General features: G+C 43.6%; 1 protein-coding gene across 1 annotated transcript in view; it reads left to right on the forward strand.

Moving 5' to 3' along the window:
- The window catches only part of LOC111867726, a gene marked incomplete at its 5' end in the record, with an annotated part of 591,832 nt that overhangs the window by 398,116 nt on the left and 178,154 nt on the right, over positions 1-15,562 (forward strand).

Here is a 15,562-nt window from a genome sequence, read left to right on the forward strand (position 1 = left end):
GGCGTGGTGCTGAATGAACTGAGGGCAGGGACAACTTCACCTTGTAGTAGAACGCATGTAGAATTCCCTGCCGCGCGCTGTTTCATTGGTAACGCGCAATTTTTATGCGTAAATAGAGATTTGTTCCTGTACGAGCACGTCTGTTGATCGCTACGTCACATTCCATTGCACCACGGGACCATCAGTGAATTTTCCTAACATCAGACCATATTTTACGATGGCCTTGTGCTGAAGATTTGTATGTAGTGAGTTGTCTGAGTGCTTAAAAGGAAATTAAATATTCCTTCTTGCGTTAAGTCGTTTTCGTCCATTCCTTCTAATATTGATGAAACTGATGAGTAATAGGTTTTCATTGCGCCAAAGAACACACACCACCTGATACACAGTCACACACAGGATATTTACCATTTATCAGCGGTCACACGGGCACGCATACACAGTGTGAATGCTTCGTTCGCTCGCCACAGACTGAGTTCTCCTTCCAAATGTCTTTTTAGTGTTACAACGTTTTTGTCTAATTTTTCTTCTTCCTTCTGTGCAGCTGTACACAACTTTCTCCTACCGGAGTGTAGAGGCTGGCTTGAGTAACCGTAATGCTCATGGGTGGAGGCGCCCTTTCCTCTCTCTTGTGATCCTCTGCAGTTGATACAGCGTTATGGGGAGGAGCGTTTCTGCCTCTCCCCCTAAATTGTAATTTTATGTTATATTACTGGATTGTAATAAGCAGTAACAAACTTGTCCCAGTTTCTGAGCTTTGTGTCAGACGGCATGTAGGGAGAGCGGAGGTAACCTTCATGGATTTACGTGGGCGTGGTAAGTTTCACACTCCGGCTACTTTACTTCTAAAGAAAGAGCTCGTGGTACCCATTGAATAGAAAGCTGAGTGGCCACAGAGCCAGTTTAAACAAGCAGTTACTTCTGATTCGAAGGGCGCAAGTTTCGAATCCCGATCAGGTCAGTTTTCTCGCTCACCCGCTTGATTTTCTGCACAACAGTGGTATTACGGTAGGAGGTTGAAATCCGATTATACTGAAGCCTGCAATGAGAACTCTGTCGCGAGCCAGTTCACATCCTCGCGCTCGCATTTCCAAGATCCATTTTCCATTTTATCTCCTAAATAGTCATTTTTATAGATGTTTCTCCATCACAGTTTGTATACGTTTCGTTGCCCCCCACCCCAGCCATGTATGCAACCCAGTGTTGCCGGCTTGATGAAACTGTCTTAGCAATGGAAGAAGAATGTAAATCACCAAGTTGCCCTCTGCAGTACTCTGCATTTCCCATTTTCATGCGGTTACAAAGTTCATGTTTATTTGTTTTCAGATACAGTCACTTTGTGTCCTGGCACATTTTGAAATGTTTTAGCAGCTTTATAGCCGTTTTGATGTTCTTTGAACAATTATTTACGCAGCCAGGATAGCTCAGTCGGTATAGCGACTTCCTATGGGCTGGATGACCGAGGGATCGGATTTCGAGTCCCCGTAGGGTCAAGAATTTTCTCTTCTCCACGTCTTCCAGACCGGGTCTGGGGCCCACCCACTCTCTTATATAATGGGTACTGGGGGCTCTTTCTCCGAGGTAAAGAGGCCTAGGCGTGAAGCTGACCACTCACCTCTGACTAGTGCCGAGGTCAAGAAAACGTGGATCTATACATCTTCTCCCCCATACGTGTTCATGGCGTTGTGCTTGATTATTTAAGCACAGGAACTACTTTACCTTGAACAATTATTTAAACACGACAGCCCTACCCGAAACGCTACATATCTGATTCGGCACCTGATACCAGCAGTATCTGTCTCAAACGATATTTCACCGTCATTGAAAGATTATCTTGTCAGGAAACCCGGAGAATCATTGCATTGTCTCCAGAGAGCTGCCCTGAGTTCATGCAGTGCGTTCCATGTGATCACAGCAAGCGTATACGAGGGCCTGATACATACATGCCGTCACTTTAAAGCAATGCATCAGCAAACAAACTCCGTGGCCTGTAGTCCGCAAGCGAACTATACCGACCGAGCGACCGCCGCTTGTCGGCGAAGTTAATGCCAACTTTAGCGGATAGAGGATGTCGCGTGGTCACCGCGACGAATCTCCACGGCCGTTAATCTCTGTTTTCTAGATCGGAGCTGCTATTTCCTTGAAATAACTCCTCAATTATCCTCACGAGGCTGAGTGGACCCCTTTCCAGACCCACTACGTCTCAGAAAATCTGGTATCTCCGGGAATGAAACCCGAGACCTCTGGATCTGTAGCCAGGAACTCTCTAACAACTAGACCACAGAGGTGGTCTGTTCCGTGAACGGATTTTTAAATTATTTTGTTACTGAACGCAAGGCTTCAAAGCGGCAGGAGTGACGAAGTGTAACAGATCACGCTTAGTGCTCTGTCTATGTCATGGGAAGAGAGGAACTGCATTTCGAAGTGGTGTCTAATTCTGAAGTAGGCTAATTACGTCTAAATCGCTTCAGGGACAAATATGAGATGCTGGTTTGAGTCTGTTTCAGATGTAGAGAGCACAAAACTCAATTGAGGTGCTCCACAAAGTGGACCCCGCTAGGGGGAAAGCATTCCACTTTCTGAGAACAGTCTGAATCGACAGTTTATGTGCAGCAAAGCGAGGGCATTGTCTGGGAGTGAAGGCCATTGTATCTGAATCATCAGGCGAACGCGAAGAGGTTCGAAATGTATGGATGTAGAATGGTGATTTTTCCCCTAAGGGAAAAGCTGCTGTTCTTTAGGGTCTTTACGCGATTCCGTCACGGGGCACTGTTGCATCCAGTGCTCTCTCTCCCTCTCACACGCCTCTCTTTTTAGTTCACAGTCGTAATAATTTTAATAGTATCCTCTCATCTATTCCTTTGTCTCCCGTGAAATCTTCTCTCCCTACTAAATTTTGTACCCTCTCATGATTTATGACATGCGTGCTACAAGCCCTGTGCATCTCTTTGATTATCATCTAGTAATATTTTGTGGTGACAGTGAATTATGAATCNAGACAGCACTGTCATTTAAACAATAATCCAATTAGTGCAAACTTACATAAGTGGTGAGAAAATATGTACTCGTGTATATGCACACATTCGTCTGGGATACAATTAATATCGTAATCATTAAGAAAGCACCGTTATTAAGTTTGAGTAAGAGAAACTGTTACAGTTCCCAACAGCAACTACAGTAATCACGCAACAAGGGCGATGCTATTATGGTCACAAAATGAAGTCACAGAAAACTCATTTCTGTTAGAGGCTTTTTTCCTGAAGACGTAATGCCCAAACAAGTCCATACAGGCATTAGGAACTCGGGATCTTTCCCACCGCGGCGGCCCGGGTTCAATCCCGGGTCTGGTCAAGTGGGATTTGTGGTTGACAAAGTGGCGCTGGGGCAGGTTTTCTCCGAGTACTTCGGTTTCTCCTGCCAATCTTCATTCCACCAATTACTCCACTATCACCCTCACCTATCATCTGGGGCTGGTACAATAGGCCAGAAGTGGCCGCAGTGCAAGGGACTTAGTCCGACCCCACTAAAAAAAAAAAACTGGGGGTTTACTAGCTTGGCACCTCCATTCAATGCCGTCATATAATTAACATAAGTTATTAAATGTGTCATGTGGGACTTTAGCCCCTGTAACATTTTGGTAAGCTGTCTTAACACAGGGGTTAAATGGCACATGACTGTGAGCAGCACCACAGGGCTTAGACCGATATAAGTCAGCAATGACAACCTGGATTCCATGTTTCCTACAGACTCACAGAATTTCCCTTCGTTAAGTCTGGTACAAGCAGGCTGAGGAGACAGTCGTACTAGCGGGCTGAGGAGGCTAAAGAACACGGAACAGGTACAAGCAGACTCAGGGTGCTAAAGAACGCGGAGCAGGGACCAGCAGGCTGAAGAGGCTAAGGAGGCTAAAGAACACGAACAGGTACAAATAGGCTGAGGAGGCTAAGGAGGCTAAAGAACACGAACAGATACAAACAGGCTGAGGAGGCTAAGGAGGCTAAAGAACACGAACAGGTACAAACAGGCTGAGGAGGCTAAAGAACACGAAACACGTACAGGGATGTTGTACAGGCCTCTGTTAGGATATTAGCTCGGCCGAGATTCGAACTCCATATATTTTGAATACGTGTCTAGAACATTACAGTTGCAGGAAGCCGCTCGGTGTGACATGGGCCTGAGTAGTATCGGTAAGCCCGCTGTGAAGTTAGCAAGGAAACGCGGGAGGCCAGCTGGTTGGCACCCCCATGTAATCTGTATAGAAATGGCAGCACGATTCATGCTAAGTCGTGATTTCCGCGACGAGACAGGAAGTTGCGTGGCACGGTAAAGCTGTCGGAGTGTCGAGTGTCCCACTGTTTCCTGCTTCCCCATCTTAGTGATTAGCACACTTTTTATGTTCAGGTGGTCTCGAGTTAAGTGTTCTGGAGATGATTTCCCGGCTGGTTGGTTTTCCTCGCTAATGCCAGCACATGGCTGGGATAATAAAGTATACGTACGTTTATCATCAGGTTTGTGTAGTGGTAATGTTTTAGATCCGTATTTGCCATATACCAGATGCGAATCTTGGACGAATGCCGGGGTAGTGCCTTAATTAACCACCTTCTTAAAGCCTTACCCACTTTCCATTGAAGATCGATGTATCCGAGTCGGTACTACATGACTTATTAAACTCCTTGGCCTGTAGTCCGCAAGCGAACTGTACCGACCGAGCGACCGCCGCTTGTCTGCGAAGTTAGTGCCAACTTTTAGCGGATAGAGGGGTGTCACGTGGTCAGCGCAACGGATCCCCACGTCCTTTAATCTAGGGTTTCTAGACCGCAGCCGCTATTTCCTTGAAATAGCTCATCAGTTATCCTCACGAGGCTGAGTGGACCCCGTTCCAGACCCACTACTTGTCAGAAAATGTGGCAACGCTGGGAATCGAACCCGGGACCTCTGGATCTGTAGCTAGGAACTCTAACCACTAGACTATAGATGCCGTCTTTACATGACATTGAGTAGTTAAATAAGCTAATCATTCGACCAGTTCATTAATCGTAGTCGCGCCATCTAGCGTAAACAAGACAGAGTCATGATTGTTTTCATGTTGTTATACTGTTGTGTCCATGGAAATGACTCAGCATTAAGGTCCAAAGATGGACCTTGGCATTAGTGGTACTGAACACTATTCACGAATTGTGTCCTTAAGAGTACAAGAAATCAGAGTAGCAAGCCAAATCCCGTGTATAATTACTCGAGCACGTATTAATCTGCATGACCTATCCTATCATTCCAAGTTCTGAGTGCTGAAACTTATATCCCTCTTCCCCTCCGTCCTGCACACGAATAGGAAAGTTTAGTTCTATGTAATAATTTGTTTCTCGAAATGGATTTATGTGGACGCGTGTTGAAGTGTCCATGCAATTCGCTTGGCATTGCTCAATGGCTCGGTTACACGTGATCTGCAAGAAAAGAATACAGGGATTTGACACCGGCAACTCGGGAACTAATACAGATATGTTGATATTGCTGCTTGCATTGTTATCGCAAGCTCAAACAGTTTCCGTGACATACATTGCGCGCGCATCCGAAGTGTAGTTAACAGAGAGCAGCTTTGATCTCGTATTCTGTGCAATCATTACGGAGTCTGCCGTGAAATCCCGGTGGCATTCTTTTTGGTAGACCCTGTATTACTACAGACGTTTATGTAATTTCTTGTGTTTGGAATTCCACCGCGTGTCTGGTGGGATTCTGTTTTCTTGCATTACTGTTGGAAATTCTGTGGCCGAGGGGCGGACACCCTGGCAGCTGGAAGGCAGAGTGTATGTTTTGTATGTTGCATGGTACTGTGGAAACTGTTGGAAGATGAGACGGTAGAATTTTTCCTGAACCCCGCAGCTGAAGAAATAAATAAACATCATTTGTCTGCTTGGCGATTTCCTGAAACAGATTTTTACACATTGCCTCAGACGAAACACCACGGATGCCTGTATTTGCTAAATTCTGCCTTAACAAGGTGACATTTATTTACGCATGCGAGATTCATGTACCGTATGGAGTTTTCTACTTTTAGCCTACTTTCCAGTTTTAAGCAAATGAATGCTTATGAGATGGTTTGCTGCCTGCTTTTGTGTGTGTTTGTGTGTTCCACTCTCAGCTTTTGAACCAGTTTGCCGATTTTCACGAAACTCTGTACGGACGTCATATCTGCGGCCCTGTAACGTCGTAACATGGCCGCGCTCTGGCAGTTAGTCGCTGGCTTCCGACCGTTGCCGTCCGGGTTCGAGCCCCGTCAGGTCGTGTGGGATTTGTGGTGCAAAAAGTGGCGCTGGGCCAGATTTTCTCCGATCACTTCGGTTTCCACTGCCAATTCTCATTCCACCGACTGCTCCACACTCATCATCTGTCATCCGGAGCTGGTACAATAGGTCAGTTAGTGGCCGACGTACCAAGTGGACTGTCTCACCCCACATCACGATACTGAACTAAACGTCATAACATTTAATTTCTTGGAATCCACTACTAACAATGGGATAGGCACGCGAACTCGTGAGGTAGGAGCTACAATAGAGTACTTATGTACGAGCCTGGAATGATGTATGTTAACAGATCTTCGAAAAAAATATGCAATGTTGATAAAGAGTTCTGTCTTCTAATACAGAGGTCTCCAAACTTTTCGAACCGCGGGCCACATTAGGTAATTCAGCAGTTTCAACGTGCCGGATAAAATGAGAAATTAATAACTCTACGTATATGAGTTTTATTGAAAGCACAGAATTTCATAAACTAAATACAAAGTACGTGAAAATAAATTATCGTATATTAATGACAACAGACAATAGCAGCAAATGCTCATATTTTCATCACAAATTATAATAAAACAATTAATGTGAATGATGGAACTCTTTTTGCATTCTTAAAATCTGATTAAATTGAGGTTCAAATTTTGAAACGCTAATCACAAGTAGCGACTTTAAATGTTCATTGGATAAATTTGCCCTGTATTTCGACTTGATGTACTTCATCTGGGGAAAGTTCATTCACACAGATATGTCGTCCCAAAAATGGAGATAAATTTACAGGCAAATTTCTTTAAATTTGGAAATTGCCCAGAGTTCAGAAATTTATAANTTGGCTTTCCAGAAGTATCAACTTTGCTCTGAATGCCTTGATAAGTGCAAATAAATCACAGACTAAGTTATTTTCACCCTGCAGCTTTAAATTGAAATTGTTCATATGGTTCACCAGATCAGCAAAAAATGCTAATTTCCAAAGCCACTCGGTATCTGATAAAAGTGGTTCGTGATGGTTTTTCTCGGTAAGAAATATTTCAGTTTCATTCCTGAGCTGAAAGAAGCGCGAAAGAACCTTTCCAGAGCTAAGCCATCGAACTGCAGTATAATATTTCAGGTCAATAAGCTCGGAATCACATTTACCAGTACTCATTGGAAAATTAGTTCAGTTGGCGCATTTCTGCACAATTCTTTCGCGGGCCGGATAAAATCACATCGAGGGCCGGATGTGGCCCGCGGTCCGTAGTTTGGAGACCCTTGTTCTAATATATAACGCCGTGTAGTCGTTTGGAGATCAACTGAAGTTTCGTCTATGATAGAACTCTATAACCACCACTGCTAGAACCCCAAATCTTGCAGCTTTAATTACGAAGTTCCAAGTGTACTATAATTGTCTTTCGGTTTAATAACGAGCCGCTGGAGCTAGCCATGTGAAAGTTGGCGTGGAGGTAGAATATATGCTTATCACAATGGCCGCGCGGTCTGGGGTATGTACTATCTTCCCTCGCTCGAACTCTGCAATCGTGCTTTGGAATCATTCAAGGCAATGATGTGTGTGTGAGTTTATTTTGTATGTGTTGTACTGTGTGTACAGTACAGTACAGTACTGTACAGCCTTGCGACAGGCTGATCACTCGTCCAAGGAAGCCTACTGTCTGTGTAAACAAGGTTGGGAAACTGAAGTAGAGGCCAGGGACCAACAGACGGCTGTGCAGCCACTGATGAATGAATGAATGAATGAATTAATTAATGGTAGGACATATATGTACATTACCTGCATGTTAAGCGAACTATACCGACCGAGTGACCGCCGCTTGTCGGCGAAGTTAGTGCCAACCTCTGTTGTCTAGTGGTCAGAGTTTCTGTCTACAGATCCAAAGGTCCGGGTTTGATTCCCGGCGCTACTAGATTTTTTCTGAGAATTAGTGGATCTGGAACGGGGTCCACTTAGCCTCGTGAGGATAATTGAGCTGCTATTTCAAGGAAATAGCGACTCCGGTCTAGAAAGCCGAAATTAGCGGCCGTGGTGATTCGTTGCGCTGACCACGCGACATCCTCTGTCTGCTAAGTTTGGCATGTTAAGTATAACACATTGTAAATCTACACGTACCAACATGGCATCGGTTCGATCTGTCAGACATATGTTTGCGTAATCTAAATTTTTGCTTGAACGAGTCCTTCACAGAGAATAATTTCCAATAATAATAATAGTTCTGTGAGATTAGAAATTCATGCAATAGGAAAGTGGGCTTATGAATTCTGAGCGGTAGGCCGTATCTAATCACGAGTTTTCCGCTTCACTGGAGCACACACATTTTCCAAATTCTTTCTTTTATAATCTTATCATATTGAAGTTTCATATTGTAAGGTATGCGTAGATGAATTTCTTTATGACACACTCGTACGTCTTGTACTGAACTGTGATGGTGTATCAAGGCCAAGTTTCGTTGCGTGGAGCAACATATGTCATTGGTTTGCAGAGCCGGTAAACAACAGACGTTAAACATTTCACACCTGAGACGTCAGATATAGGTACTTTTATGGTATGACGGTTTCCAAACTTGTACATTACTTACAAGTACCCACATTTCTTCATAGTCACTGCCGTGAAAACCTCAGATCTTACATATTCAGAGTTCTTGTTTACCTTTTCGATCCCCTGAGTTGCCGAGCTCTTGGGGAGAAAAATAAAACACACGAAAAGTAAGCTTAAAACTGCGTGCGTTTTTGAGGAGTAGGCGATTCTCCCGAGAATAATAATGTGCAGAGTTGTTCGGCAGCTTTCCCCCTACCTCTTACAGCCTGGTGCTTAATTATGTTTTTCCCCCTTTTGGCTCTACAGCCCAAATTTGGACCTTGGCCTATCTCCATGAAACTCCCCATTTCACTTCTCTTTACTAGATATTAGACATTCGGTAGGAATCCTTGGGCGGGTGATCAGCTCGTCACAAGGCCCGTACATGTACACAAACATGGAAAAACGCACACACACAAATACTGAACATCCATGCCCTGAGTTGGATTCGAACCCACGATCCCGGCTTTCGAGCGAGCGAAGACAGTGCATACCTTAGACCGCTCGGCTACCGTGACCGGCATAGGGCCAACTTTACCTTTTCATAATTATCCCATTGTGTTTCGCTAAATATAATTTTACGAAAATCATTTCAAATTAGTTATAGTCCCTAATGAGATATATATTTTGTGTTCTGTACTCGTTTTTCGTCAAGATCCGGGATAGTACAGTCGGTATATATAGTGACTACAGGTTGGATGACCGAGGGATCGGAGTTCGAGTCCCAGTAGGGTCAAGAATTTCCAGTTGTCCGTGTCGTTCAAACCGCCTCTGGGGCTCACCCAGCCTCCTATCCAACTTGTACCGGGGACTTTTTTCCCTGGCGTAAAGCGGCCAGGGCGTGAAGCTGACCACTCACCCCCAACTAGTGCCGAGGTCAAGAAAACGTGTGTCTATACATCCACTCCCCCATATGTCTTCTTTCCGTACGGCTTTACCTTTGCCCATTTTTCGTCCAAAGAATTTTTTTGGGGGGCGGGGGGAGTGTTAAACATTTTTTAGTTAAACTTCAATGAAGAAATCATAATTTTCACTTGAGCAAAATTCTTTCATTGGAATGCACATTTGCATTGATCCCGCAGTATGCCGAGTTCAGCTCCTGCATCACAGACCGTTTTCTGTGTCTGAACAAAGCAACAAACAGAGGAGCAGTGAAACTGTAATGAAAGTGGAGCCATTGTCAGACTCAGGACAATGAAGACCCGTCCATATTTATTTAGCCACGTAGTTACGTAGCGCTGGTCTTCATTCGTCCGATACAACGTTGTTATATCCTGCAGCAGTTTACTTCATTCTCCGGTTCTGAACGTTTCTCCTTCTAATTAAGAGCGACTTCTGTGTGTTTGATACGATTCAGTATGCTGTAGAAGTAGGAAAACATAAATGCCTAGGGCCTGAGAAGATACCCATATGGGCGACCTAGACGTAGATGGGGTGTTGATGCAAGTACATCCCGAGTTAGATGTCTTTTGGCCGCGCCATAGCTCAAGCGGTTAGTCGCTGGCTTCCCACCGCGGCGGCCCGGGTTCGATCCCGGGTCTGGTCAAGTGGGATTTTTGGTGGACAAAATGGCGCTGAGGTAGGTTTTCTCCGAGTATTTCGGTTTCCCCTGCCAATCTTCATTTCACCAGTTGCTCCACAATCACCCTGACCTATCATCTGGGGCTGGTACAATAGGCCAGATGTGGCCGCAGTACAAGGGACTTAGTCCCACCCCACTAGCAATAAAAATGGATGTCTTTTGTCCATGCGTTGTGATACATCGTATAAGCTGGAATATAAGGAAACCCCATGTGTCCCCAGTAGGAAATTCAGGAAGACAAAGTTATTTTTTCCCGGACAGAATTGATTGTTACATTTAGTTGTAAGGGTTGTAAGCAAAACGAAGAAAGTGTAATGTCAAGAAACAGTAAATTAGAAATTAATACATTAAATATAATTCTAGGTATTTTCGCAAACACAATTATAACCAGCAATTACAACAATTCATCATCTTCGTATTTATTCTTAAGGGCCCGAAGATAAGGTGGCCTTTCTTTTCTAACAAGTACTTATGAGTTCTACCTGTATTTACCTGTGTAAGCAGTATAAGGCCGAAAGGAAGTTTCCTGGATTGAGAAATGGAGAAAATTATAGCGACTGAAATTGTATACGTTGGTCACAGTAGCGAGCGGTCTAAGGCATGTACTATCCTCGCTCTCTCGGAAGCCGGGATCATGGGATCGAATACCACATAAGGCATGGATGTTTGGTATATGTATGTGTTTATTCTGTGTTTGTGTTGTCTTGTGTTTAGGTGGAGGCCTTGCGACGAGCTGATCACTCGTCCAAGGAGTCATACTGTCTCTAAAATAATAATGAAACTGGAGATCAGAGGCCAGGGGCCAAAGGGGACTGTAGAGCCAGTGAAAAAAAAATGTACGACCGTGTCCTAATGCGTGCTACACCACATCCTCTTTTGTGTCCAGATTTATTAAATTTCTTTTAAAAACTTGCCACAGAATGTGGATATTATGTAAAGGTGTTGAATCTGATGAACAGTGAACACCTTATACAGCCTTTATGGTATGTTTGTTTATTTCTGACTGCTGGATAAAGATTATGAGAAATGGTGGACATATTAATTGTTCTTTCTATCTAATTACTTTTTACGTTCTCAAAGAGAAACAGTGATATGCGAATTTATAGGCAGCATAGTTTTATGCTTGGAGAATATTGACCTAATCCTTCCAGCCGCACTATGGCCTTGGGGTCGACTCAGCGCCTAACAGAAATGAGTACCAGGAATCTTCGTTGGGGGTAAAGGGCGGCCGGCACGTAAGGCTGACAACCTTACCGCCATCTATGAGCTGATTATGTAGATAATGCGGGACCCTCAACGTCTCACAACCCTATGGGCCTCAATGGCCTGTTACAGGGATAGTTTTTCTTTTACCTTTTATAATAATAATAATAATAATGATAATAGTAACATATGCTTCGCGTCATCCACCGTTTGCAGCACTCTTGTTGCAAACGGTGGCGCATTGAATGCGTATCATTCGTTATCAGAGCTGACAAGGAAGAAGGGATTTTAAACCTTCCAGGTCAAGGAATCAGCTAAGTTAATTATAGGGTTTTGAAGCGCCACTATTTCAGCTGCAGAGGTTAATAAAAAATACCTGAACTTTAGACAGTGCTGGTTTTCTGATAGAGAATTAAAATGTTAAAGTCCCTTATTTCCTCTTACCGATATTGTGCTGAACTCTTGTGGCACAAATAATCAGAAATTGGTAACAAAGACCGGCATCTATTGACAACTAATCAGAAATGTAGAGACCTGGATCCCTTCTGTAAGTATTTCTTTAAATACAGACGCTAATGAGGTCTGTATAGGCCCTGCAATTGTTTTCTGTGCCATGTGTGTATCGGTTCTGGAAACAATAAGAATATCCACTGACCAGCATCTTGGGAGGAGGGGGCAATGCCATAGCTCAGGCGGTTAGTCGCTGGCTTCCAACTGCGGCGCTCCGGGTTCAAGCCCGGGTCTGGTCATGTAGGTTTTGTGGTGGGCAAAGGGAAGCTGGGCCGGTCACGGTAGCCGAGCGGTCTAAGGCGTGCACTGTCTTCGCTCGCTCGCTCGGAAGCCGGGATCGTGGGTTCGAATCCCACTCAGGGCATGGATGTTTGTGTGCGTTTTTCTGTGTTTGTGTACAGGTAGAGGCCTTGCGACGAGCTGATCACCCGCCCAAGGAGTCCTACCGTATGTCTAGGATCTAGAAAAACCGAAGTGAACGGAAAATTTCATGGAGGTAGTCCTAGGCACACTGGTGCTGTAGTGCCAAGGGGGGGGGGGAAGGAAGGTGGGGCAGTTTTTCTCCGAGTACTTAGGTTTCCCCCGCCAATCTTCATTCCTCCAGTTGCTCCACAATCATCATCATCTCTCATCCGGGGCTGGTACAATAGGCCAGTAGTGGCCGCAGTGCCAGGTGAACTCAAGTCTCACCCCACTAAGAATAATAAAAAAAAAATCTATGGAGGAGCGTTCAAGTGGTTCCCCCATGCGGGTGAACGGGGTTTCCAGACGCTCTAAAACATTTTCCACTACTTTCAGTTTGATAGATGGAACTCTGTATTTTACCATCATTAGTGTTTTTATACGTGCACTTGGCAGGTTGGATCATAGTAAGTTCGCTTTGGTGTAATGCTGTTAATTGTATTGTTGAGTTCCTGTATCTGCCCTGGAGCAGTATTATAGAAAGCTAATTAATAATTTAATTATTCTTTCTCCGTCACAACACAGCAACTATCAAAATGTATAATGAGTTTATTGGTCTTAATGGTTTGGCAGTGTGCTACATGTTTCGGCTTATAAAGCCATAATCAGGCAGTACACAATAACAAACACTCAAACTACTGAATTGCGTTTTATATGAATTCATATATTACAATATAACAACTATGTATAATGTATCTGACATTGCAACGTACAATAGATCAACAACGGTCGCGGTGCATGGGGAAACCCACCCCCTCCAATAATGAATGAATCTGACATTGCACATAGTTAATACGTATACTCAGTATTTCGATAGAATTAATATTATTCTTGTAAATATATGAAAATAAAATAAATGTTTATGTAAAATGGGTGCCTAGATATGTACGTATACATGAAAGCGTCTGTAAGTAAATAAAAGGATATAAATTTAATAAAAGTTTTTTGTTTTAAAATACACTCAAATGACGAATTGAAATGTCGTGTTTAAATATCTTATACATAAATATTAACATGTTGGTGTCCACCACTGCAATTAGGACGCTACATATGAATGTTGTTTTGATCGTTATGTAGTTTGTTTTATATTTACTCTCATTTGATTTCCATATAGAGCAGTCATATTGTTGTAACTAGTTCTTGTGGTGTTCCATTCTGCTTATTTCTATGTTTCCCTGTCTGGTTTTCTTTATTTTGTGGGTTTATCCGCCTGTCGCGTTTCAACGTCTGGCTTCGTTATGTGTCAGATTGCAACGTGTCTAATGAAGCTAGATTTGAATTGTATGCTTGACCGATACGACCTAGAATATAATCCATCTTACAGCTCGTTGTCGTACTTTATCGAAATTCCATCAGTAGTTTCGGACTTACTAGCGGACGGAGAGACGGACACAACCTCCTCATTACATGTTCAGTTCTAAACTTCGTACAGTGAACGCATGGAAGAGTGACAGCACCGATGGAACTCAACTGGGAGTCTAGCGACTGAAGGCGTGGGTATTCCTCTTTGACACTACTTCCATGTTATTGCTTCCATCGGAATAGAAGACATCAAACTTAGGAATTTAAAAATACATGATTCAGTGTCCTGTACGTATCTACCACTCGGCGCTACAGCCCTGTGTGAGCCTTGGTTTCCTCTTCAACCAGTCTCCACCGCTGTCTATTCCTCACCTTCTCTATCCATCCTTTCATCTTCATCTTCAGGTCGTTCTCGACATCGCATGGCCATCTCATCTTTGGTCTTCCTTTTCTTCTTTTGTACTACTTCATGCATCTTTCCGGGTTGCAGCATTCTGCATACATGCCTCCTGTATGTATGCGAAATTTCCGTCCAGTTATGGTAACATATTTGGCAAAAATACTTCCATAATGAATTTTTAGTTAGGTTTATATGTTCATAACATCATTCCTGTTTCATTGCTGATTATAGCGAGTTTTCAGTTATTTTCATGTAACCGGAAAAGAAACATTAACCGTACATGTAATTTTTCCAAAATCAAAGAACCAAGCACGTATTATCACGTATACTATAGGACCGTGACGGTAATGTTGACCTGATTTCGAAATTTCGCACGGCCGTCTTGTTGGTGTCTAAGAAAAGACCTCCTTTCTCACAAAGCAGTATCTTATCTAGACAATCTGCTCAAAGATGGCGGTAATGTCGTCAGCCTTACGCACCGGCCGCGCTTTACTCCCCAGGAAAATGATTTAATTAATTCCTGGTACTCATTTCTGTTAGAGGCTGAGTCAACCCCAGGGCCATAGTGCGGCCGGAAGGATTAGGTAAATTGAAAAAGTCCAATGACCTCATCGGGACTTGAACCCGCGACCTTCCAGCTTGTAGCATAGTGCCTCAACCAACTACACTACCGCGTGCCCCGATGTGTTGCTCATTGCTGTGTTAACTCACAAACGGTTAGAACAGAAAATGAAAATTGTGGCGCTGACGTTCAGCTGTTCTGGTGTATGAACCATGGATCTTTAAAGAATGCCGAGCAAAGTGTAATCGCAAGACGTTACATAAAGACAGGTCCCGGAGGGTATTAGCCACTTCGAATCTTTACGTAAGGTAGAACCAGTTTCTCCGCGGGAGAGTGAACAGTTTGGCCGTACCGTAAATTAATTGGTTAAATGTTCAGGATATATTTCCGCTGAGTATCTTGTTAAAGGACGTGTTTGAACTCTTCATTAGGTTCGTTTGGTATTTTGCGCGTTCTTTGTACAAGATCTATGAACAAAATGAGGTCTGCCGTCTGCTCGCGTGTTTTATCTCCGAATCGAATTGACAGGTTTAGATACAATTCAAAATTACAATCTACTCTTTAAGATTTTTGGACGAAGTATTATTATTATTATTATTATTATTAGAGGGGGTGGGTTTCCCCATGCACGTAGACCAGTTATTGGTCCATTGTGCGTCCCCCTTTAATTTCTACTGTCCCCATACCCTACCGGTAC

The sequence above is a fragment of the Cryptotermes secundus genome, unplaced genomic scaffold (genome assembly GCF_002891405.2).
Source record: "Cryptotermes secundus unplaced genomic scaffold, Csec_1.0 scaffold80, whole genome shotgun sequence".
Classification (NCBI taxonomy): domain Eukaryota; kingdom Metazoa; phylum Arthropoda; class Insecta; order Blattodea; family Kalotermitidae; genus Cryptotermes; species Cryptotermes secundus.